Raw genomic sequence first — 21,999 nt, 5'->3', positions numbered from 1 at the left:
GCAAACCTCAGAATTCTCCTGCAGACTGGCAAGGTGGTGTACAGATGTGTAGGGTAGAGAGCTGGGATGGAGGATGGGCCCTCTCCTAAGAAATGGACACTCTTTCCTTCTAGGCTTTTTTTGCCCGGGTCAGCTGAGTGACCTTGCGAAGGGGACTTGACTTTTCTAGATTTTTCTGTTGTGAAATGGCAGTGTGTCCCGTGTGTGGTAGTGAGCTCAGTGTGAGGACCTGCTTCACAACGGTGTGCTCCAGTACTAGCAGGCCAGCAGAGAAGAGTCCCTGGGGTGGTGGGCGGAGAGCATCCAGCTTAGACTCTGCGAAAGGCGCAGATGCTGATTCCCGCTCCTGTAACACAGATTTCACATGGTTTAGTCCCAATTCCCTCCCCTTTCCTCCACGTGTCCTGTTAGGACCTCAAGGTTGTTGCGCCTTCTGCCGTCCTTCATCAGCACATGGTGCCCAGCAGCTCTCAGCCCAGATGCTGGACTCTTTCCCGCATCCTCCTCAGGGTTTTGGAAACTGCATGATGCCCTTAAAATGCATGTCAAGACCAAAGTGAGAACACCAACATCACTGCTTCACCCTTCCTTTCCTGTTAGTCATTGTTGTTTAAGTGGTTATTGCCCCCTCTAGTATATTTTTCACCTTGTTGGTTATATTTTTCTTACTATTAAAATACTTTGTGTTGTGTTGGTATGCAGGCGGTTCAGTTGGCCTGTCCTCAGGGCTCTTCAGGGTCCTGACAACCTCTTGGGTTACCACCTGCATCCTATGTTATCACCTGTTCCTGGAGATAAGACCCGCCTGCCAAGCCCGGCGTGGTGGCGCACACCTTTAATCTCAACACTCGGGAAGCAGAGGCAGGCGGATTGCTGTGAGTTCGAGGCCAGCCTGGTCTACAAAGCGAGGTCAGGACAGCCAAGGCTGCACAGAGACACCCTGTCTCAAAAAACAAAACAAAAAGAACCACCTGCCACCCAGCACACTCTCAATACAGTTTCTCTCTCTCCTTCTGTCTCTGTCTCTCTCTCTGTGTGTGTCTGTCTATGTCTGTGTCTCTGTCTCCCTCCCAGTGACAGGTAAGTCCAGAGGTGGGATTCATGCATTATTGGCTCAGTGTTCCTAGTCGGTGCATCATGCTGATGTTGCTGAACCTGAGGTGGTGAGTTCGGTGTCCTTCAAATGTCTTCACACCTCTCCCTTTGCTGACACGCCCTCCAGGCCACTTCTTGTTCTCAGTCACAGGTCAGTCATGACCCTCAAGGCCTCCGCATTTCCTTTTTCATTTTTCTTTTGGTTTTGGAGACAGAGTTTCTCTGTGTAGCCTTGGCTGTCCTAGATTCGCTTTGTGGACCAGGGTGGCCTCGAACTCACAGCGATCCGCCTGCCTCTGCCTCCTGAATGCTGGCATTAAAGGCGTGCGTCACCACTCTCAGGGGCCTCAGTATTTTCTATCCAGTTGCCAAGGCTGCCTGGAATGTGTATGAGATCCCCAAGAGGAGAGAAAAGTACACTATGTGAACTAAACCCAGATCTAGGCTTAAGTGGAAGTCCTTCAGTTCAACGATATTAGCCTAAGTTGAGCGATCCCCGGCCTGGCCCCGGCCCCACTGGAGAGAATTCCACGTTGTCCGTGGATTCTTATTCTTGTCTATGCTGCCGATCAACCACACTTTCTTCCCCACTTTACCTTCCATTGAGTCTTTTCTAAATTCACGATAAGTTAAAGACTTAACTAGTTATATCTTCAAAGACTCAATTTCCAGGTTAAGGCCCGTTTGGAAGTTCCTTGTAGGATGCACTTTGTAGGATGTCTGTCAGCCTGGGATGTGCCCACCGCAGTACATGTATCTCCTACGTATTTGATCTCAGGCTGAGCCGATGGTCCCTTACATATTTTATGTGGATAAATGGCTGACATAAATATTTTCGGAAAACTAAACATTGAGATTGATAGATTTTTATCAAATTTTATTTCTTGTTAAAATTCATGGGCCATGAATCTGGCCAAATGTCAACCGGTTTGATTGAATACTACTGAACAGATAGGCATGGTATAAATCCAGGAAATACACAGTATAAATCCAGGGCCGGCTTCACCCCCATTTTGGATCTATTGTCCATTAGTTGGTAGTTGCTTATTTTATCTTTGTCTGCTGGCCTCTTTGAAATACATACTTTAGACCTTAATTATAGCTGTTTATAAACTTGCTTTTTCTCCTAAGTCTATCAGTGAAAACTGGGGGGGGGGGGAGGTGGTGAAAGAAGCTGAGATGAAGTGAGGGCATTTGCATCTGAATGGTAAAACTTTGTGACAAAATTTTGTAACAAAAAGAATGCTTTTCTTGTTGTCACATCTTATTGCTTAAAACCCACAATTTTTCATAAAATTAATATAAACTCATTTCTGAAGACTTGGGAAAAGCATATTAGCACAAAGTGAAAAGAAAATGTTATTGTAATCCCAACAATCAGAATAAAGTGTTGTTAGTACTCTGGAGAATGCTTTTCTAGCCTTTTTTTCTTTTCTTCACCATATGCATGTATAAATATGAAGTGTAAAACAAAAAGACCTATATTTTCACCTATGTGCTCTCAGCATTGAAGGAGCTTCTGCCTTTTAAAGATACAATCGTCTCAGGAAGTTTTACTTTGTTTAATTTAGAGCCCTTCCTAAGGGGTCTCCTGAAGTTGAGTAGGGGCCGCTCCTCACCCCTATGGGCGGAGCGGAGGAGGAAACTATAACAGTGTTCCAGTTTATCTCCTCGAAGCAAGCCGAGTACTGAGCGATCCGCTGGCAGCTCAAGAGCTTGTGCTCACGGTCACCACAATGCAGGCTAGAGACAGCTCCGTGAGAAAAAGGATTAGTTTTGTTTCCTGATTTCAGAAGGTTGCACTTCCTCATGACAAGTTCAGTGGGACAGTGAACGGCTGCGCCAGTCATATGATAAGGATGGGGAAACGGCGTGAGCCAAGCCAGGCACAGGCAGGGAAGACCTTCAAAAGCCCACCTCAAGTTACCTCCTCCTGCCAGCGAGGCCCGTCTCCTAGATCAGCACCAGATCAGCACCGTCAGCCAGGGAGTAAGTGCTCAGAACATGGGTCTGGGGGGGGGGGGGATTCCAGAGTCAGGCCCCAACACTGAGGAAGGTGAAGGCCAGGAGCAAAGAAGTGAGAGGTGAGAAGGAGAGTTGGGGAGCCAGCTGGGAACCCACAAACAGGGTGGAGACTCTGGAGAAGCTTGACCCACCGACTGACCACCGGGAGCTTCCTGTGGCTGGAAGGTCTGGTGTGTAATGCAAAGTGTTGTCCCGCTGTGTGATGTAATTACACTCACCTCGCAGCCCTTCAGGGAGAGTTTGCTAGTAATAACATCCTTGGGTCCGGTGTTGCTCAGCCTAAAGGAGGCCGGGGATGAAGTGCGATGAAACAGAACAGACAAGTAGAGGCCGTGAGCAGATATTAGCGAAGATTCTGGAATATTCTGTCAACACATAATTTTTTTGAACACATAATTTTATAGCCAACTTTTTCTATTTATCCAAAAAAAAAAAAAAATCAACGGTACATCTTCATATTCCAATATACTCTTGCACGCCGCCATGACATCCGGTCTTACGTCTCCAGCACTCCTCTGAGTAGTGGAACTGTCAGGGACACACAGGTGAAAGGACCGAACGATTCAGGACAGGACAGGCAAGGACGTGAGTTCAGGGCCTACAATTTTTATTTACTAGTTATTAATATTGTCTCTGTGTGTGGTGTGTATTTGTGAGTGCAGGCCCATGTGTGTGAAGGCACGTATGTGGAGGTCAGAGGACAACCTTGTGGAGCTGGTTTTTTTTTTTTTTTTTTTTTTTAAAGACAGGGTTTCTCTGTGTAGATCTGGCTGTCCTAGAGTAGCTTTGTAGACCAGGCTGGCTTTGAACTCACATCGATCTACCTGCCTCTGCCTCCAGAGTGCTGGCATTAAAGGCATCTGCCGCCACCACCACCTGGCTACTTGTTATTTTTGAGAGATATACTCTAGATATTTTTTTTCCTTTTATTGAAAGTAGATTTTTTTTCCCTCACACAGTTTTCCCTTCCTTTACTCCTCCCATTTCCTCTCCACTTCTCCTCCCATTTGGCTTTTTGTTTAGTTTTTGTTTTTCCTTTTATTGAAAATAAATTATATTTCTATACATAATATATTCTAATTATAGTTTCTGCTCCCATTTCCTCCCCACTTACCTTCCTATCCGGTCCTTCCCTCCTTCTGTCTCATTACAAAACAAATGGGCAGGGGGCTGAAGAGATGGCTCAGGGGTTAAGAGTGCAGGCTGCTCTTCTAGAGGTCCTGAGTTCAAGTCTCAGCAACCATGTGGTGGCTGGCAACCATCTATAATGGGGTCAGATGTCCTCTTCTGTCATGCAGGCGTACGTGCAAATAGAGTACTCATCTACATAAAAAGAAATTGGCCAAAGCCAGGGTAGCGCAGGCCTTTAATCCCAGCACTCACGAGGCAGAGGCAGGTGGTTCTGTGAGATGGAGGCCAGCCTGGTCTACAGACTGAGCTCCAGGACAGCCAGGGCTACATATAGAAATCATGTCTTGAAAAAAACAAAACAAAACAAACAAACAAACAAACCAATAAATAAATAATAGACTTTTTTTCTTTTTTCTTGGCAGAGGAAACTTCAGTGGAGGAGACAGGAGGTTGCCTCAGGGATGGCCAATAATAGCTTTTTAAAGGGATGATAATAAGATAAAATATAATAAGATAGCTGGGTGTGGTGCCGCCGCCTTTAATCCCAGCACTCGGGAGACAGAGGCAAGCGGTGAGTTCGAGGCCAGCCTGGTCTACAAAGCGAGTCTAGGACAGCCAAGGCTACACAGAGAAACCTTGTCTCGAAAAACCAAACCAAACCAAACCAAAAACAAAAACTAATACATTGGAATAGGACAAAATGAGCAGAAGGAAAAAAGCCTAAGAAAAAGCACAAGAAACAGATGCAGAAACCCAATTGTTTATACATCTCATGGAACTACTGAAGCGGGAGCCATAATATATACCCAAAGGTAGGGCAAATAGAAAAATATATAAGTAAAATAAAAATAAAAATGAAAAATATGCCGGGCGTGGTGGCGTACGCCTTTAATCCCAGCACTCAGGAGGCAGAGGTAGGCGGATCGCTGTGAGTTCGAGGCCAGCCTGGTCTACAAAGTGAGTCCAGGATGGCCAAGGCTACACAGAGAGACTCTGTCTCGAAAAACCAAAAAAAAAAAAAAAGAAAAGAAAAGAAAAGAAAAGAAAAAAAATATGGTGGCATATTCTTTCATTGTAGCACTCAGGAGGCAGAGGCAGGCAGATCTCTGTGAGTTCAAGGCCAGCCTGGTCTACAAAGTGAGTCCAGGACAGCTAGGGCTGTTATACAAAGAAACTCTGTCTTGGGGTGGGGTGGAAAGACAGAAAAAAAGGATGGAAGAGAGGAAGGAAGAAAGAAAAATCCTGACATTATGAGATAAGGAAGCTCCAGAGATGCTATTGGGTTCATTTTCTGTTTCCCATCGATCGCTGGGCATGCAGGCTACCCTTAAGAGTAGTTTGTTTCCCCAGTGAGAAATTTTCTCCCCTTGGAGAAAATTAAATTTTCATTTGCAAGTAGTTATCAATTAGAGATCCGCTTCTGGGGTTAGGGGTGGAGGTGTGTATCCACTTCTCTTTTCGACTCTAGGGCCCTGCACATACACCTGCACACCAGAAGAGGGCATTAGATCACATTATAGACGGTTGTGAGCCACCATGTGGTTGCTGAGAATTGAACTCAGGACCTCTGGAAGAGCAGTCAGTGTCCTTAACCTCTGAGCCACCTTTCCAGCCCTGTTTGTCAGTTAATATTATAACTAGCTTTTTTTTAAAGTGTTTATCAACTGTAGGAGTTTCTTGGTGGAGTTCTTAGGGTCAGTTATGTATACTATCATATCATCTGCAAATAAAAATACTGATTTCCCCCCCAATTTTTATTCCCTTGATCTTCTTCAGTTGTCTTATTGCTTAGACTAAGACTTTATGTACTATATTGACTAGGTATGGAGAAAGTAGACAACCTTGTCTTGTTCCTGATGGTAGCAGAATTGTTTTGAGTTTCTCTCCATCTAAATTGATGTTGGCTATCTATAGGCTTGCTGTAAACTTCCTTTATTATGTTGAAATGTGTCCCTTTTATCCTTAATCTCACAAGAAATTTTATCATGCAGGGTGTTGAAGTTTGTCAAAGGCCTTTTCTGCATCTAATGAGATGATCATGTGGTTTTGTCTTTCACTTTCTTTATATGGTGGATTGCATTTAAAGATTTATATATGTTGAGCCATCCTTGCATCTCTGGGATAAAGCCTACTTGATCATGGTAGATGAACTTTTTTTTATCTGTTCTTGGGTTCCCTTTGCAAGTATCTTATTGAGAAGTTTTGCATCTATGTGCATAAGGGAAACGGGTCTGTAATTCTCTTTGCTTGTTGGGTGATTGTGTGGTTTTATCAGGGTAACTGTGGCCTCATAAAATGAATCGGACAATATTCCTTCTGTTTCTACTTTGGGACAGGATTTGAATATAGGTTTGCCATTTTTACTGATTTTCTCAAAGAACCAACTCTTTGTTTCATTGATTCTTTGTTGTTTTGTTTTGTTTTGAGACAGGGTTTCTCTGTGTAGCCTTGGCTGTCCTGGACTAACTTTGCGGACCAGGTTGGCCTTGAACTCACAGTGATCTGCCTGCCTCTGCCTCCTGAGTGCTGGGATTAAAGGCATGTATCACCACACCCGGCGAGCCCTTCAATTTTTACTGTTCTAACGAGGCTTTAATTTCTTTCTTAATTTCTGTCTTGGCCCATCTCTCATTCAGTAGCAAGCTGTTTGTTCAGTTTCCATGAGTTTTTAAGCTTTCTGTTGTTTCTGTTGCTGATACCCAGCTTTAGTCAGAGAAGATACAGGGTGTTATTTCAATTTTCTTGTATCTGTTGAGACTTGTTTTGTGTCCAAGTGTATGCTTAGTTTTGGAGAACATTCCATGAGGTGTTGAGGAGAAGGTATATTCTTGTGTGTTTGGGTGAAATGCTCTGTACATATCTAGTAAATCCATTTGGTTTATAACTTCAGTTAGTGCCAGCATTTCTCTGTTTAGTTTGTCTGGATTACCTGTCCATCGGTGAGCGTGAGGTACTGATGTATGAGGGTCAATATGTGATTAAAACTGTAGTGTTTCTTTTACAAACTTGGCTGCCCTTGTGTTGGCAGACGTTAAGAATTAAGGTGGCCTTTTGATGGATTTTCCTTTGATGAGTATGTAATGTCTTTCCCTATCTCTTATGATTAGTTTTTGTTTGAAGTCTATTTTGTCAGATATTAAAATGGTTACACCAGCTTGTTTCTTAGGTCCATTTGCTTGGAATATCTTTTTCCATTCTTTTACCCTGAGGTGATGTCTGTTGTTGATGTTAGAGTGTATTTCTTGAATGCAGCAGGATGGATCCTGTTTTCACATCCATTCTGTTATTCTGTCTTATTATCGGAGACCTGAGACTACTGGTGTTGAGGGAGCTTGAGGGGGTCCGCAGGTGGGAAAAAAAGCAAGGTGTTCCACCAGGATCTGCTGAGTCTTCTGGGAATGGGAGTAGAGGGTGAGGAGAGGCCATAACAGGTAGCTTGTCACCGAGCTGAGGATGAGACTGGGAACTGGATAAGGAGGAAACACATCTCCCTGAGAAGCTGGGCTCCTTGTTTCTCTCGAGGCAGTGAGGCGTGGGTGGTGGTTCTGGGTTGGGGGCTCAGATAGCAGGATGAGTAGAGAGAAAGGTTGGAGGAGGAGACCTGCAGGATAGGTGCAGATGGGAACAGAGAGGAGGGAGAGAGGCCACGGCAGGTGGTCTGCTACGGAGCTGAGGGTGAGATAAGTGGGTTGGATTTGGAGGAGGAAGAGGAGAAAGATCTGCAGTTAAGCTACCTGGCCAGTGTGAGGTTTTTTTTTTTTTCCTGAGGTTATGTTTAGATGAGGCAGACATGTTAATAAGCTTGTATTTGTTTTTCTCACTTAAATCACTGTTACATTTTATATATATATATATATATATATATATATATATATATATATATATATATATATATTTATTTATTGGTTATTGGAAGTGAACTTAATCTTAAGTAATGGGGCTTTCTGTTAGGTTCTGTGATTTATTTTTATGCTTATGTAATAAGATTGTGCAATTTGATTTTAATGCAGAGGCACATTTTAATATATGACAGTGTAGTTCTCTGTGTTAGTTTCTTTTCTCATTTCGGTGACAAAATACTGGACAACAGCAAGTTTAGGAGGCCGGGGAAGGTTGTTCTGGCTCACTGTTTGAAGGGATACAGTCCACCATGGAGGGAACGGGATGGAGCTGGGTGTCTCTGTGGTGACAGGAGAGTGTGCCTAGGGCCTCACTAGAAAAAGGAGGCAGAGGGAATACAGGAAGAGGAGGAAGGTTAGAAAAGGCCCTGCTCGGCTCAGTACCCCACTTTCTCCAGAAGGCTCTACCTCCTCCTACCCTGCAAGCTGGGGACCACGTGTTCAGACATCTTAGTCTATGGGGGACACTTCACATCTAAACAGTGCTTTTTGTTTGTTTGTTTGTTTGTTTGTTTGTTTTTGAGAGAGGGTTTCTCTGTGTAGCCCTGGCTGTCCTGGACTCACTTTGTAGACCAAGCTGGTCTCGAACTCACAGCGATCCAACAGCCTCTGCCTCCCTAGTGCTGGGATTAAAAGTGTGCGCTGCCACCACTGCCCGGTCCATCCGTACTTTTTGATTCTCATCTGCTGTTCCTGGTTGATTTTATATTAATTATGCTAGCTTGCAAAAAGAACTCTTTGATATTTTCATTAAAATCACATCAATTTTTTGAAAGAATATAAAAACATTGATCTCTCCCTTCTCCTCTTCTTCTTCCTCTCTTCCCCCTCATCTTAGTGTTCATAGGTTGAGCTTTTCCATTCATAAATATGGCACTGTCTCTCGCAGCTTTTTGTATTCCCCAAATAGGTTTGCATTTTCCTTTACGCCAATTCTGTACACTTTTTAAATGCTTACTAATAGGCATCTTATTTTGTACTTTTTTTTGCCAATTTTGTATTGCGCAGAGAGCATCTAGAACAAACAAAAAAGAAAAAAACCCCAAAATGAACCAATTCCAGCTTCCTGGATGAATGTCCTAAGACTAGCACTCATGACCCCATGCCTTAAGTGTTAGGTCTCAAACCCAGGACAACCAGATCAAGGCAGACCTGGCTGCCAGGCTTTCCCAGCATCCCCAGGGTATGGCTGGCATACTCTGCCTCCCACCCTGAAGTCACCACCCTTCCAGCTCTAGTCTAAAAATAGATTATTTTAAAATAGATGTACAAGAAAGATTGATTTGAAAATAACAGTCATGTGGCTGGCAGTCTTCACTGGTAAAAGAAGGTACGTGCCGTGTGACTTCATTGCCACCTTAAGATGGCCACATGTAATAAACCAACTGAGGCTGCACCTATAAGGCAGCATATTCTTAGTTATTATTTGTAATTTAAAGTTTTATTTTGATGCTAAAGAATCTTCAAGTAACTGGGTGTGGTGGTGCATGCCTTTAATCCCAGCACTTGGGAGGCAGAGGCAGGTGGGTCTCTCTGCAAGTTCAAGGCCAGCCTGGTCTACAAAGTGAGACCAGGACAGTCAAGGCTACACAGAGAAACTCTGTCCGCAGTGGGGGGAGGGGCGGAGAAGAAGAGTGTCAAGAGTGTGCACAGAAGAAGGGCGGAGGGAGGGGCTCGTATGCTAGGGTGTACTGACGTTTAAGAAGGGCTGTGGAGAGGGAGAAAGTCCCTGTGCTGAGAAATGGAAACTTCACTTGTGACCGGGATGTTTTTATAGTGGGTGTTTCTGTCTGCTTCTGTATCTCATTTTCCCAGTTGTACCTGAGACCAGTCTGTTCTGTACAGCAGGCCTTCCTTATCGTTGGATCCTCCCCCTCCGCCCCCCCAACCCCCCTTCAGTTATCTGAGGTCAAATGTTCAATGCAAAACTGCAGAAATAAATAATTCTCATGTTTTCAACTGCATGCTTTGAGGAGCTTGATGAAATCGCATGCAGCCCTGCTTCATCCTACCCAGACAGACTCATCCCTTTGTCCTGGGTATCCATGCAGCATGCGGCATCTGCCCATCAGCCATTTATCCATCTTGGCATAATGTCAACTGAAGGTATAGCGGTGCTTGTGTTCTGCTTTGTCTCACTGAACAGTGGTCCCAAAGCACAAGTGACACTGGCAATTCAGACGTGACAAAGAACAGCATCACAGGGCATCCTCCATGACGAACAGGCAAAGTACAATAACAGAGGGACCACACTCACAGAATTTATATGACAATATATTAATTGTCCTATTTTTGTTATTAATTGCTAACCTCTTACTGTGCCTAATTTAGAAATAAAATTTAATCATTGGTATAGGACAAAACATGGTGTATACAGTGCAATCTATGGCCTCAGACTTCCATCTCCTGGGGGGGGGGGGCGGTTTTGGAACTCAGCTCCCGTGAGTGTGGGAGAGACTGCTGCAGAACTCTCTTGGATACTGGTACTTTGGTGAGTCAAGTTCCAGGCCCAGCATCCACTACGACGGAGAAAGAATACAATGGTTATGAGAGGGTATTGAAGAGTTAAGACTGAATTCAGTGACAGAAGCTACAGCAAGAATTAAGCAGAGGAAATATAAAAGTCCCGAGAAAAACAGTCAATGGGAAGGATGTTGCGTGGGCTGGTGTGGCTTGGCGGTCTCTGAGTCCAAAGAGAACAGAAATCAAAGAAGGCTGAAGGAGCTCGCCAGAGGGAGGGGGATGTGCCTGTAACCCAGCAGTCAGGAGGCTGAGACGGGACAGTTGGGAGTTCAAAGCCAGCCTGAGCTACATAGCGACACCCTGTCTCAAAAACAAACAAACAAACCAAGAAAACAAAGCAGAAGGCTGAATAACTCAAGGTTATAACTGTATACTTATTTCCTGGTTGTTTTTGAGGAGCAGTGCATAAAACAAGGCCGTGGCTGAACCACATATGATGACAGACGTTGACCTACAACCTTTGCAGCAAAGCAACGGAAGAGTCAGCCCACCTCAGCTGCATTAATGGGCACGGAAGAGCTGGGGCTCAGCTAAAAATAGCATTTCTCCAAGGTTTTGCCTCTGTTTCCAAGTCAGGGAAAGTGAAATATGTTCCCTGAGACAGTCTCATAGATGCTTCTCGTTAGCTTACCTCCAGCTTCCCAGAGCAGCAATTTGTCAGTCTTGGTTGCATGGCTCTGACCAAGTACCACTTGGTGTGGTTTGTAAGTGATATACACCTAGTTTCACAGTTCCAGAAGCAGGAGGCTGGGGCCCGAGTGTGCCACCACTGGGTTCCAGTGAGGACCTTCTTCCCAGCTGCAGACAGCAGCCTTCGCAGAGCTCACTTGGGACAATGGACAGTGCAAGGGCCTGCCCACCCCTACCACCCCCTCCTCTGCCACCCCCAGTTTCTTGCAAAGGTACTATTTCCTAGGGCTCTATTATCAGGGTCCGATGGCTTCCTTCAAACCCCACCACATTAAGATTAAGGTTTCAAGGCTGGAGAGATGGCTCAGAGGTTAAGAGCACTGTCTCTTCTTCCAAAGGTCCTGAGTTCAATTCCCAGCAATCACATGGTGGCTCACAACCAGCTATACTGGGATAGGGTGCCCTCTTCTGGCATGCAGGCACACATGGGGGCACAATACTGTGTAAATAATGAATAAATAAAATCTTTAAAAAAATAAAAAGATTAAGGTTTCACAGCAGGGTGCGGTGGTGCATGCCTGTAATCCCAGCACTCGGGGAGGCAGATCTCACTGAGTTCGAGGCCAGCCTGGTCTACAAAGTGAGTCCAAGATGGTCAAGGCTACACACAGAAACCCTGTCTTGAAAACGAAAGCAAAACAAAACAAAAATTAAGATTTCAACACAGAAAGTTGAGAGCAGCTGGGTTGGAGGAGATGGAAGGACAAACCTTTCGTTCTTGACAGAGGACAGAGAAACACTCCCACCAACCAGGGTGCTTCTCTATTCTCCACCTGCTCCAGAATCTTCCACATGCAAGTGATGACAGCTCACCTCCTTGCTTATAGCAAGCCCAGATTAGATGGTGTCTGCTTTTGTTTATTTTACAGTATCTTTGGCTTTTTAAGGTAGAAACTATAGTTAAGGCATTCTTCAGGAAGCTTGCATTCATGCTGTTTCTGATATGGTGGCTGAACATCTTTTTTTTTTTTTTAAGCAGGACATGCTGTCCTATGGCTGAAATGACCACAGCCATGTGACAGGCTGACAGCAATAACAACCATTCGGATCTCACCAGTAACTTTACTGGGAAATTCTCTAAAATGTCTCCTTTTGAATGCAGCCTTGCCTGTTGGTTTGGGGTACATATTCCTCTCCTGTTAAATAAGTGTATTTTCATCTTCAGATTATTTAGGTTTTTATCTTCTTTTCTTTAATAGCAAAAAATAAGTTTTAAGTGTCTCTTGAGTTAATCTCTTTATTCGTATGGGTAATATCATATTAATAGAAATTCTAATTTGGGTTCTTACTTGTATTCTTATAAAAATAAACCTCCTTGATCATGCTCCATTATTCTTTTATCACACTGCTGCATTTAATTGGCTAATATTTTATTCAGGATTTTTTTCATCTATATTCATAAGTCAGGTTGGTCTGTAATTTTCTCTTTCTGGTGCTATTTTAGTCACATTTATGACTGGGAAAATCTATTCTATCTGCTATTAGTATTGTAGAGTCTCCTTCTTGTTAGTTTTAGCAACTGGCTATGTGTTTGAAATACACACATGTTTTGGTCACGTTAGGAACTCTCTATTCAGACCTGTCATCTTCTGAGGATACAGTTGTCTGGTACTGTTTTTCCAGTTTGTCCTCTGCGGATTAGCTTTTCAGACCGTTTACATCCTCCTAACCCAATTTTGATTACTTACGTTTTTCCCATACATCTACCATTTCATCAAGATTTTCAAGTAAGTTGATATAAAATTTTACATGGAAGCACTAAAAAAGATTAGCCTGCACATGTGTGCTTATGACCCCTGGTTTCAGTCTGTGGCTAAGCTGGATCCTTGCTAACTTGGTTCATTCCTGTCACTATTTCTCCCTTTCTATAGATGTAGCCTTTTTCCACATTATTTATTCTGTGCGTGTGAGCACAGGTGCACACAGGCATGTGGAGGTCTGAGGACACTTTGGGGCAGTTGGTTTTCTTTTTTCACCATGTGGGTCCTGAGGCTAGAGCACAGCTTGTAAGGGTTGGCAGCAAATAGCTTTTCTTACCGAGGCATCTTGAAGACTTGTATCGACTTACAACATTCAATGAATTGTGCTGGGTGTGGTGGTGCACGCCTTTAATCCCAGCACTTGGGAGGCAGAGGTAGGAGGATCAGTGTGAGATCGAGGTCAGCTTGGCCTACAAAGTGAGTCCAGGACAGCCAAGATAACCTAAGGAAACCCTGTCTTGAAAACAAACAAACAAAAAACAAAAACAAAAACAGATTTGCTGTTGGAAGGCCCCTGCTGTTGAGGTTGTAGTCCTTCCAGTCCGGATAGCCACTCTGAGCTCAGTGTTAGGCGAAAGACTCCCTCTCCCCAGCAGGGCCTCTGGCTCTCCACACTCCATCTGGAGAGTGTCTTTAGACATAGTGATGGACCAAAGTAACTCCACTTTGTTTGCCAAACTAGAAACTCACTTACTTGCTTTCTCGTTTACTACAATCTATAGAAAGTTCTTTCCTACTTGTACTCGGGACTCACACCTCCTACTTATACTCACACCTGATCCTCACACCTCCTACTTATACTCACACCTGATCCTCACACCTCCTACTTATACTCACACCTGATCCTCACACCTCCTACTTATACTCACACCTGATCCTCACACCTCCTATTTATACTCACACCTGATCCTCACACCTCCTACTTATACTCACACCTGATCCACTGTGTCGGTGATAGAGTGGGTCCAACTTAAGCCGAACAGTCACTAAACGAGACCCTTGTATGTTTGCATCTGAATCAACTCCTGGTGTTGATTGGGGTTTCAGCGAAGCCCGGCACAATAGAAGCCCCTAAGCACATTTGATCTATGGCTCTTGACACAGCTTCCTGCTAGCTCTCCCCTCCCTGCGCCTGTAGGATAATTGAGGTACTGTGTTCTTGTCGACATGATATGAGTATGCTGCCAAACGCAAAACAATCATCCTTAAAGTACCTGGTTTCAACCAATTATGTGCACCTGTCCTGGAAGCCCCCCAACCACTCCCCAAAGACTTTTGTTTTCCCCAAGTAAAGTTAAACCAGCTCCCTGAAGTGGTTCCTGAAGTGTACAATCTCTGGGGTGCTCTCGGCCTTCCAAGCTCTGTGTCTAGCTTTCTGTACCTCCTGCCTTAATGATCTGGTGGCTAACAGCCTCCCAAGAAAAAGGAGAACCATAACTTAAAAAATTAATTTATTTTTGTGATACTGGGGATTGAACCCAGGGCCTCAAAGTAGGCTTAGTAAATGTTCCACCATTGACCCATACCCACAGCTCTTGGTTTTTACTTTTTTATTTTAAGATGCAATCTCAGTAAGTTGTCCAGGCTGGCCTTGATGTTGCAATCCTCCTGCCTTAACCCCCCTAGTATCTGGGATCATGGGCCTGGGATGTCAGGTCTTGCTTTTGTGAGCCTGAGTTTAATGTCTTCTTTGTATATGTGTGTGCACATGTGTGTACTCATGTCCTTGAAGCCAGAGGACAATTTTGGGTGTCTTCCTCAATTACTCTAATGATTCCTGTCTAGCTGTATTAGTTTGCTTTCTGTAGCTGTGATAAAGACATCATGACCAAAAAGCAGACTGGGAGCCGGGCATGGTAGTGCATGCATTTTATTATAGCACCTGGGAGGCAGAGGCAGGCAGATCAATGTGAGTTCGAGGTCAGCCTGATCTACAAAGTAAGTTCAGGAGAAATCCTGTCTCAAAAACAAACAAACCAACAAAAAACCCAAAGTGAGTTCAGGACAGCCAAGGCTACACAGAAACCCTGTCTCGAAAAACAAAAACAAAAAGCAGACTGGGGAGGAAAGGGTTTGCTTGTCTTGCAGAACAGCATCCTGGAGGCAGGAACTGAATTAGAGGATGTAGAAAAGAGCTGCTTACTGGCTTGTTCCCCATGGCTTGCTCAACTTGCTGTCTTTTCAGTTGATCTGCATTTCACCTTCATTTCTAGCAAACGTTTCTATCAAATCACAGCTCATCCATCTCTCATCCTTTCTTCCCTTCCGGCTCCTCTCCACCCTACCCTCCACTACGGTCTTGTTCCTTCCTCTTCTTCTTACTCCTCCTCTTCCCAGCTCTCCTCTCTTTCCTCTAATTTCTTGTCCCTCCTCTCTCCCCTACTCTACTCTTTTCTCTGCTTCCCTGTGCTTCCTTGCTACCTTTTTTTTTTTTTTCTGGCATAAGTTGTCCTGATTATTGCAGAGTCTGAACTAAAATAAAGGTGCTTCTGCTTCAGCCTCTGACGTGATGGGGTTACAAGTGTGCACTGTGACATCTCACGTAAATACAGTAAAAACTTAAAACATGCTGTTGTGTGTAATATTGATATAATGTGTGTATGAGTGTGTCTGTGCCCAAAAGTATGTGCAGGTGTGTATGTGTATATGTAATTGGAGGTTAGAGATCGGCTTTGCTATTGTTCCTTAGAAACTACTTTTTTTCAACCTGGTTTTGCTTCTTTGTTTGTTTGTTTGTTTGTTTTTTGTGACAGGGTCTCTGTGCTACCCTTGGCTGTCCTAGACTCGCTTTGTGGGATTAAAGACGTGTGTCACCGTGCTCAACCTGTTTTCTTTTTCTTTCTTTTTTTTTTTTTTTTTGGTTTTTTGAGACAGGGTTTCTCTGTGTAGCCTTGGCTGTCCTGGACTCGCTTTGTAGACCAGGCTGGCCTTGAACTCACAGCAATCCCCCTGCCTCTGCCTCCCGAGTGCTGGGATTAAAGGCGTGCGCCACCACGCCCGGCTCAACCTGTATTCTTAATAGCACCTAGACCACCTGCCTAAGGGTGGCACTACCCACGGTGGGCCGGACCCATCCTCCTCAATCATTAATTAAGACAATGCCCCATGTATTTGCCAATAGGCCATTTGATGGAGCCATTCCCCATTTAAGATCCCCTTTCTTTTTTTTTTTAGTTTTTCATGACAGTGTTTATTTTTGGGGGGGTTCAAGATAGTTTCTCTGTGTAAGCCTTGGCTGTCCTGGACTCACTTTGTAGACCAGGCTGGCCTCGAACTCACAGTGATCAGCCTGCCTCTGCCTTCTGAGTGCTGGGATTAAAGGCATGATGGAATTAAAGGCATGCGCCACCACCCCCAGCAAGATCCCCTTTCTAACATGACTCTAGCTTGTGCCAAACTGACAAAAAACAAAACAAAATAAAACAAAAACCCAACTAACTGATGGGTTATCTCCACCAACGAAGTAAGCCAACTTGGCAATAAAAAGTAGTTAATGCACCTGGCGTTGGTGGCACACGCCTTTAATCCCCAGCACTGGGGAGGCAGAGGCAGGCAGATATCTATGAGTTTCAAGGACAGCCAAGGCCACACAGAGAAACCCTGTTTCCAACAAAACAAAACAAAACAAAAGTAGTTAATGCATATACCAACCATGCACCAGCCCCATCATCTTTTTTTTTTCTCTTTTAAACATTGTCTCTGAACAGTGTATAGTTGGATCAGACATAAGAATTTTTGTCATTTAACAGACATACATATAACTATTTAGATACAGTGTCATAGCTCTGTTGGACTTTCTGGTGGATTTATCTGGATCTGCTGCTGAGGTGAAGTTAAAAAAAAAAAAGTAGTCTTTGTCCATAGAAGAACGCTCCTAAAGTTCTTGAAATTTTGTGTTATCGCAATAATGTCATTATTGGTAGGCAGTACCATTCAATTGTGTCTGTTTTTATTTTAAGGAGGAGACTCTCAGTAGAGTCCCCTGAATTGATTCAGGTTAGGGGCTAGTCACCGGAGACCAAGCCTTGCAACTTTCAATCCTACTCCCGTGCCTACATTGATTTCATTAATCGTGCCTGTCATGGGAATTTCTCTTAAAAGCCCCTAAAGAATGGGGGCAAGAGCTTCCCTGACGGTAAGCACTTCTCATGCGCAGGAAGGCGGCATGCTCCGATTCTATGGGGACAGAAAGCGCTGTGCTCAGGACCCTCCCGAACCTGAACCTTACCTCGTGAACTCTTTCCGTCTGGCTGTTCATTTTGTGTCATTTATCATAGACCGCTAACGAGAACCATCGTAGCTTCCGCAGTCCCGGCCGCTGCGCTGACAAATCATTGAGCTGAGATGCAGACAATCTGGCAGCCTAATTCCTGTGATTAGTTCCTGAAGGGAGCTGAGCCCTGTGGAAGCCAGATGCCAACTCCCGGTGGACCGTGTCAGAACTGAATTACAGAGAGTCACGCAGACACAGGAGAACTGGAGCAGTGTGAACAACGCTGGTACTGAGACAATACGGAAGCCTGCTTTTAGCTTATGTATTTGCTAATACTTAAAAATTTATTTGCAGCCGAGCGGTCGTGGCGCACGCCTTTAATCCCAGCACTCCGGAGGCAGAGGCAGGCAGATCTCTGAGTTCGAGGCCAGCCTGGTCTGCAAAACGAGTCCAGGACAGCCAGGGCTAACACAAAGAAACTTAGTATCGAAAAACCAAAAACAAACAAACAAGCAAACAAAAAACAAAACAAACCCAAAACAAAACAACAACAATAAACCTTATTTGCTATGTAAAGGGAGGGATCGGAGCAGGCTAGTTCTAACCTAGCTTGATTGACGCAGTACTGTTAGGACGCAGGTGAGTCACGTGACTTGGACCATGGCCCTTGCTTGGTGATGCTGTTGCTTTTGTTTGTGATACTTTCTCAAGTCCTGGCCCTTTCCTCCCGATTCTCTTGAGGACATCTGAGCGGTCATGCCTAAAGACATTTCATTTGGACCCTTTCCAGATTGACTCATGACCTTTGCCCCTGGGCCTTGTTTCTCTAACTGGGGATGCCTGAGATTTTCACCTCTCAGAGCTAAGTGAAGATAGAAGCCACAGGTCATAAGGATGGAGAGGTGAGGGCCATCATGAGGTCTTTCTTCAGTCTACTTCTATATGGATACCATAATGGGCGGTTGCTTCTGCATGTGGGTGGCACTCTGCATTGACCGCTGATTAAAAGATACTTTTTTTTTTTTTGAGACAGGGTTTCTCTGTGTAGCCTTGGCTGTCCTGGACTCACTTTGTAGGCCAGGCTGCCCTCGAAATCACAGCAATCCACCTGTCTCTGCCTCCTGAGTGCTAGGATTAAAGGTGTGTGCCACCACGCCAGGCTTAAAAGATGCTTTCAAAAAATAAAAAACTAAAAACATGCAATAAGAAACTAGATCACATCAAAATTTAATTTGTATTCAATTAACTCCTTAATTGATATAGGAACCTGTTAGAACTACTTTAAGGAACACCTGAAAACTTAAACATATCACATATAGATATTTCCCTTTGGACAGAAATGCTATTTTCAGCCTGCCAAGGTGTATGCCTGTCACCTCAGTAATTGGGAGGTACAGGTGAGAGAACTGCAAGCTCGAGGCTAGCCTCAGCTACATGGTGATCCCCAGGCCAACCTGGGCTGCACAGTGAGATCTTGTTCCAAAGGACCAAGAGAAAAGGTGTGTGAATAAACTGTAATCTCTGTGGCTATCAGCTTTGACTTTATGACTAAGAAGACAGCAGTTAAGACTACTACAACGTAGTAGCTAACACCATAGAAAGCAGAGCCCGCAGTTCAGTCTGTGTATGACACATTTACACTGATTTCTTCTGTTACGAATTGCCATCCTTGAGTGTGAGAACTGACCGTGGAGGGATTATTTATTGCCATCTTTTACAGAAAGGATGGAAGAAAATACTTAGATCTGATTTCGGCTTCCTTCTGAGTGCTTGCTTTCTTTTCTTTAATCAATGGATTATTGGCAGGTTCCATTCAGTCTTTGGATAAACTAAGCACCTTCAAGTAAAAACAAAGAGAAGCTTCTCCGGTACTTATCACAGTTGTCTTGTTAATTTAAAAAAAAAATGCAAACACAAAAGCTCAAATAAAGAAGCATCCCAGGATATCCTTGTCCAATTTAGGCAAAGGCAGTTATGTATTTTAGCAGTAGACGTCTGTAAACATGTAGAGGATTCCTTGCTGTTCGGTTCAGTAAGAGCTGTGGAATGCGGGCGTGAGGGAGACACCACTTCCCTCTTCATAAATCTCAGTTTTCTTGTGTGACATCTTGAGACAATGAATGTGAGTTTAATGTTTCAAAATACATGCAATTTTGAACCCTGTGGTCCCCGAATGAAAGCCGAGTGCTTCCCCTGGTGCTGTGTGGGCTAATCTAGAAGAAAAAGACTGGCTGTGTTGGGCATCAGTGTCAGCTTTCCTGGGGTTTTCATGGATAGTTTAAACATTATGTTTAATTTGCCTCGTGGGCAAATTAAAGCTTTTAGAGATTGTGTTCATTTTCTGTTGCTGTGTAACAAACTGCCACATGTCTAGTGGCTTAAAAGGAAGTGCGCACCGGCTCGCAGTTCCCATCGGAGGTTCCGCATGGCTTATTGGTGCTCTGTCCCAGGCTCCTGTCATGATTTTAATTGGGATTTGTTTTCTTGCATCTGGAGACTCCTCTGCAGGGGATGTTCTGCCCAGCTCATGCGGGTTGTTGGCTAAATTCGTTTTCTTGAGATTGCACGATCTTAGGGTGTTGCTTGGTGCCACCTGGGGGCAGGGCCCCAGGTTCTAGAAGCTAACCCTAGCTCTTTATGGTTGAAGATCTCTCTGACCTCAGGGAAGGCCTGATTCTTCTTTTGCAGGTTCTCATCTGACCCAATCAGACCCGTCCTAGATCATCTTGCTTTTTGTGAATGCAAACTCAGCTATTTAGGGACTTCTTCCCCCCTCAAGTTTTTCAAGATAGGGTTTCTCTGAGTCCTGGCTTTCCTGGACTTGGCTTGTAGACCAGGCTAGCCTCGACCTCACATCAATCCACCTGCCTCTGCCTCCCGAAGTGCTGGGATTAAAGGCGTGTGCCGCTACCACCTGGCTCTAGAGACTTTAATTACATAAATGAAGTCCCTTTTTGTCACATTCTGTGGTTTATATTTAGGTCACAGGTGCTTTCCCCACTTAAGGGGAAGAAAGGTTCTGGAACCATGAAGGTCACCCTAAACTTTGCTCTACCACAGAACAAAAGCCCTCACAGTCATTAGTGCTTACCCAGGAAAACAGTAACCATACAAGGCATGCTAACAGAGTGTGTTCAATGGGAAATTAGTTATTGAGTCAGGAGAATGAGAGAGAGATAGGGGGGGAGGGGGGGGTAAGGGGGAGGGACAGCACGAGGGAGGAGGTAAAAAGACAGACTAACTCTTAGTGGCTGGGGAACAAGGATATAAAGACAGAACTATCTTGCCTTACAATAGGGGTAAAAAGTCCTTCCCCACTTAACCATGTCCCGTCCTCTCCAGTTCCATGGAAGGAGGAGCCTGGCAGAGCTCAGACCTGTAAGTATGGGTGCTGCCTGGCTGCTGTGGACACTCCAGTTGGAGACATGAGGTTCCTTCTGGGAGCACTGATGGGAGCTTCGGACAGAGACCAGCCTACTGGGAAAATGACCGGGGGCAGGCAGCCCATGGGAAGGGCAATTCTTTTCTCTGCTGCTTTTAGTCTCTCCCTAGCATCTGTCCATCTTGGCAGAGACTAGTCATGAAGAAGTTACTATAGGCATAAGGTTACCCCTGTGTAGTTTAGATTCTGGTTTCCTGTCTAAATGTTGTGTAAACTCTGCTCCCCAGTTGGCCTCCTGATATGTCAATAAAACAGCTCAAAGCCAACCAATGATCGGGGCAGAGAATAGGGCTGGACTTCCTGCCAGCAGGGGAGGAGGAGTTAGGAGAAGAAGTAGGCCATTCAGCCACAGGCAGAGGTGCAGGAGAGATGAAAATGACTCAGCTGGAGCAACCATAAGAACTAAAAAGCAAGTTGTGGAAAAGATGGAGTCAGGATAACATAGAGGGTTAAGACTTAAACTGCTCAAGATTGTGTTGTAAAGCCTTATAAACAGGCCTGGAGAGATGGCTCAGTGGGTAAGAGCACTGGCTGTTCTTCCAGAGGTCTTGAGTTCAATTCCCAGCAACCACATGGTGGATTACCACCATCTTTACTGGGATCTGATACCCTCTTCTGGCATGCAGGTGTACATGGAGATAGAACACTCATACATTAAATAAAAAAAAAAAAAGAAAGAAAGAAAGAAAAAGAAGCCTTATAAACAGATATAAAAGAGTCTCAATTATTTATGTGCTAGCTGGGCTAAGAAATAAGCTAAGAGAAACAAACACAGCTTTATAAAAATAACTGTACCGGGATTGGGCATGGTGGTGCCTCCCAGACTTGGGAGGCAAAGGCAGGTGGATCGATGTGAGTTTGAGTCCAGAACAGCCAGGGCTGTTACACAGAGAAACCCTGTCTCGAAAAAACCTAAGCAAAACAAAACTGTACCAAGCTTTGCATGGAGAAACATGCTGTGGACCCAGCACCTTGAAACCATGCCAAGCTTGGGTGCTGCTGTCTTAATGACCAACACTTCATAACTGTTTCCTTCAGATAAGGCTGCTGACACATGGCTTGGTAGAAAGCCCTGGTGTGGTCATCTACTCTGATAACAATAGAGCTGAGATTTGACCAACTTTCTTTCCTGCTTGAGTTTTGAACTACCAAGTGAGAATGTCTGTAGTCAGAAGCTGGTTGTAAAAAAAAAAGAAAGAAAGAAAGAAAAAGAAATCAGTT

The 21,999-nt window shown here is 44.4% G+C and overlaps 1 long non-coding RNA gene across 1 annotated transcript in view; it reads left to right on the top strand.

Annotated features, from left to right (window-relative positions):
* Window positions 1-2,963: 2,963 nt before the first annotated feature.
* Window positions 2,964-21,999, top strand: part of LOC311597382 — a 31,870-nt gene continuing 12,834 nt past the window's right edge. The window contains exon 1 of the long non-coding RNA XR_014779210.1: window positions 2,964-3,084. This is a non-coding gene — a long non-coding RNA (uncharacterized lncRNA). The remainder of the gene's footprint in view (window positions 3,085-21,999) is intronic.

Source organism: Acomys minous, assembly GCF_964271855.1.
Source record: "Acomys minous genome assembly, chromosome: 1".
Lineage (NCBI taxonomy): Eukaryota > Metazoa > Chordata > Mammalia > Rodentia > Muridae > Acomys > Acomys minous.
This window is presented reverse-complemented; position numbering and strand designations above follow the sequence as displayed.